This window comes from Vespa mandarinia, chromosome 7 (assembly GCF_050613455.1).
Source record: "Vespa mandarinia isolate Hongniang chromosome 7, ASM5061345v1, whole genome shotgun sequence".
In the NCBI taxonomy this organism is placed as follows: Eukaryota; Metazoa; Arthropoda; class Insecta; order Hymenoptera; family Vespidae; genus Vespa; species Vespa mandarinia.
Window position 1 is genome coordinate 322,501 of NC_140816.1, and position 5,000 is coordinate 327,500.

Sequence of the window (5,000 nt, forward strand, 5' to 3'; positions counted from 1 at the left end):
TAGGGAAGGGTTGAAGGGAGAAGTCTTCTCTTTTTTCTTTATTTCTGTTTTCTTTCTTTTTACATTTACACCATGGATAATAGCTTCTCTCTCTCTCTCTTTTCCTCTTTATCTTTATCTTTCTTTATCTCTCTCTCTCTCTCTCTCTCTCTCTCTCTCTCTCTCTCTCTCTCTCTCTCTCTCTCTCTCTATCGTTCTCTCTACGAAAGCTATCGAAGATATGATATACCAAGGTAATGAATTTTACGAGAGATGATTCACGCTGTAATGTCGATATCAATCGTCCTAGGATTGCGTCGTTGTAGTAGGATTACGGATCACACGAACAAAATCTGATCTGTGACTCCCCGTCCGTTATGATAATCCATCGGTACATTTTGTAATTACATTATCATTGAATGCAGACGCATCATTTTATCGTTTTCATCGAGACTCCTCTGACTGGGTACGATACATTGAACATGTACTTTTTTTCTTTTTATTTTGTTGTCATTTACAGCTTACTTCTCCTATCCTGAAATTAGCAACGTCGATACTTTCAAATAATTTTCCTTTAATTTCAATAATTATTAACCTTTTCCTTTTATGAAGAATAAATATTAATTAAGTTCTTACTTGTCATAAGATTTTTATCGAAAAGAAATGAAACAAAAAATAGAAAAAAGAAATAAAACAAAAAGAAAGAGAAAAGAAAAGAAAGAAAAATTAGTACACGTTGCAATAGTAAACGGAAAATGTTAAAGAAAGAATATATACTACATTATTGTATCTTGCAAGGAACGATAGAATGTAAACGTTAGGTGGTTTAACGAAAATCTGCGTCAAAGCTTTGAGGCTACTGAAACATGTACATTTTTCAGTAAGCGAGCAAAAGAGAGAGAGAGAGAGAGAGAGAAAGAGAGAAGGAGTACAACTCTCATCGTTCATGCGACTTTTCGTCGTTTCTAGCGCGCCATTAGCTTCACTTTTGAATCGTTCATGAAATCTGTACGCGTTACATTACGATCGAGATACGTGAGATACGTGAGAGAGTGAGAGACATTGAGAAAAAGAGGGAAAGAGAGAGAGAGAGAGAGAAACCGATAGAAAGCACAGCTTCGTGTGCTCCATCGTAAAAATGGATTTTGCACCGCTGGACGTGTTCCTACCCCTTTTCTAACATTATGCCGAAAATGTAATATCTAATGCGCGATAAATCGTACGACTTTTAACATTTATCACTGTGACATCTCAACGATCCAGCAGCCTGCATTTTCAGGAAAAACGAAGGTACGTTCGGCTTTCTTTTATATTTTTTTCTTCTTTTTTTATTCTCTTTTCTTTCCTTCTTTTTCCTCTTTTTCTTTTCCCTATAAAAAAAAAAGAGGAATAAAAAATCATGAAAATCGAATACGCAGTGAAAATCAAATACGAATAGTAGTGATCTTTTATTTTTATTTTTATTTATTTATTTGTTATTTTCCTTCTTTTACGTTATTCACTGTCTCTTAAGATAATCATTATTATTTTTCTTTCGCTCTGTCCTTATCGTTAACATTTTTTGATCGAAGGAAAAAAATTTTAAACAAAATTTATATTTCCTTACTTATTCTCATTATTACTATTATTATTATTATTATTATTTTCATTATAATTATCGTTATGATTATTATCATTATCATTATCATTATTTTTATTATTATTATTATTATTATTATTATTATTATTATTATTATTATTATTATTATTATTATTATTATTATTGTTATTATTATTATTATTATTATTATTACCTCGAAAATCGATGACCCATTGCTGTCGTATCGAGTGTTCGTTTGGACAGATGAAACGTCGATACTTCCATCTTCTGAAGATTTCTTCTCAACATTTGCTTCGTCTCTCTCTCTCTCTCTTTCTCTTTTTCTCTTTCTCTCTCTCATTCTCTTTTTTTTCGAGATATCCGTAGATCCACCGATGAGATTTTTGCCTCGATCGATATTTCGTTAAAAAGAGAAAAGTATCGTGAACGTTAACCGTACGAAGAGCTGCCCTTCGAAAGGGCTTTCGTGACGGAATCGTTAACAACCGGCTACCATACTGAAGCTTTCTCTCTCTCTCTCTTTCTCTCTTTTTCTCTCTCAAATATATACATACATAAACACACACACATAGATATTTGGGCGCGTGTTCTTTACTGAGCTATCGATTTCTCTGATATATCTAAAAAAGAAAGTGGGTCAAATTAGTGTTTCCTTCGGATAGTCTGGGTATTCATTTATAGAGCTCGAGTGCTATACCTGGTAATACGTACTCCGTCGTAGTAAAAACTATGGGGTGGAGATAGGGAGGGAAGAGGATGGGTTGGTAACGTTAATTCGAGTCAATTCGTTTTAAGAAATGAAACTCCGTCGTCGCCGGTCGAATCTAATCGCAATTAGCAAGGGCTTCGTCCATTTCTGCTTGCACCTTCCTTTTTCTTCCTTTTTCTTTTTTTTTCTTTCTTCCTTCCTTCCTTCTTTTCTTTCTTTCTTTTTTCTTTTTTTTTCGTTTCTTTTCTTTTTCTGCTCTTTTCTCTTTATTCCTCTTCATCCCCTCTTCATGTCCTCATGTAATATGTATTAACGTGAATTTACGATTAACGCAAGTTCGCTAATCCGTAGGGAGTCAATCGTAGATCCGATTCAAACGACTTGGCGTCGTGTAATATCGTCTTTGAGAGTTAGACAGTACTGAAGTTTCGAGTAGCTACGTCTATTTTATGGGAGTTAGCCACTCGGTTAAGATGATCGTACCAACCGAGTGTAGCACTTTCGTAGTTAAAGCCTTCGTGGTATTAATATCAAAGCTTTGTATTCATAACCGAATGATAGAATTACGTTCCGTGCGAATGCATGTTAAGAGGATGATGAATGTCTTATTCCGAGGAAAATATTATTTTAACGTGGGACTACGTGTAACATATGTTACATATGTATTGTAGGTATGTATATGGCTAGGATTAACATATTAAATGTTTTCATTCAAAATGGATAGATAGGTAGTTCGTTTAAATGATTAATATTTTTAACATGAGTGACAAAGTAATTAAATGAGAGAGTATATATATGTATATATTTTTTTAATAATAAAAAATCACTATTTCTCTTCTTTTACAAACTGTAAGATTAATGTGAAAAATTGTAGAAATATTTTCAAAATAATTGTCGTTATTATAGTCATTGTCGTTCTCGTTAGTATGAGTCAATGTGTTACAAAGGGACAAAATTCGAGGATGTTCGATTGTTCAACTTGTTCGTCTAAATACGCGAACGTTTAGTAGACTAAACAGGTTTAGAGATTCGAGTAAAACAGCGACTGATGACTGACGACTGACGACTGACGACTGACGACTGACGATTGACGACTGAGGACCGACGACGACTGTTACTGCTTTTGATGCTTTTATTTCTGCTAATTTTCAAAAGAAAAAGAAAATGAAGAATGAAAATAGGATAAATTTTCTCATGGTGCACGAAATTCACTGTCATTATCTTCTCGTATTCGACTTGAATCCAAAACCTTCTCTCTTTCCTCTCTTCCCTTTCTTTATCTTTATCTTCCACGTAACGCGTTTGCGTCGTACGAATCACAAACGATAAATCACGAAACGACGTGGACGTCGTTCTCTCATTCATCTCGTTCTCGCGTCCAAACGACAGGAAGGATTTTTGTGGATTTTCTCGACATCGTCATCGGTCAATTTTTCTGCGTTTCTTGATGTGTTCACGTTCGAAAGAAGGAAAAAGCTTCTCTATCTCTATTTCTCTTATTTTCTCTCTCTCTTTCTTTCTTTTTCTCCCTCTCTCACTCTATTTCTTAATATAGAAAGGATAATGCAAAAAATTTCACGTTACTTTATATATTTCTTTATACTTTCATAAAAATTATTTCTATTTAAGATCTCTCGTTATAAAATCATATATATATATAAAATATATATAATAATATATATAATAAAATTATATATATATATGTACATGTATAGATCCGTTCATTTATCTATGACCATAAAATTATCTCCGAAGAATTACTTATTTATCGATAGGGTAAATGATGAATATTTGATATATTCGTATATATTAATGTTAATTACATTTCTTCGCAATAAATCTCTCATAATATTTTTGCAAATATTAATATGTTAAACTTTAAATATTGCAAAGTAGGAAAAGGATGACTCATGCCAATTAAAATATAAAACGGCTCATTTATTTTTTTATACTCATTAACATGTTCTTTTTATATGTATGTGTGTCTGTGTATGCGTGTGTGCGCGCGATTTTTCTTTTTCTTCTCTTCTTTTATCCACTATATATTCATAATGCATATGTATTTATCGTACACTTGTATTTTTATATTTACTTATACATGTCTATACACAAGTATTACTGTTTAGGTTTGCATTATTTAATTTAAACGGAACACACCTACTCCAGATTTACATCTACCACCTTCACATTCATTTTTCCCTTTATCATTTGTCAAAATGTTCTTTCTCTCTTTTGGTATGTACGGCCGACGTACGGGCATTAAAATATGTACGTTAGCATGAGTTATGAACTATAGTCATTAGTTATAACTTTTTATTTACCGATTTTGAAAGGGTGAAAGAGAAGGAGAGTATGAGAGAAGAAAAATGTTTATCTACCGTTTACAAAATATTTGACTTCGAGTTGAAAGTCATTAAAAAAGCAAAAAACAAAAAAATAAAGAAAAAGAAAAAACTACATTTCTTTTATGCGATTTCGTTTATATTGAAACATGTCATTTCAATGTTTCTATTAAAATAAATTATTTCATTCGAATGATGATCATTGATTACATCCTGTAGATATGTGTTCATCTGATTGGAACGCTCATTTTATTCATTACTAGATAACATTAATGTATGTATGTTTTAATAAGGAAAAAACGATAAACGTGGATTATTCGTCTTTTCTTCCTTTCTCTCTATTTCTCTTTTTTTATTTACAGTCTCGTTT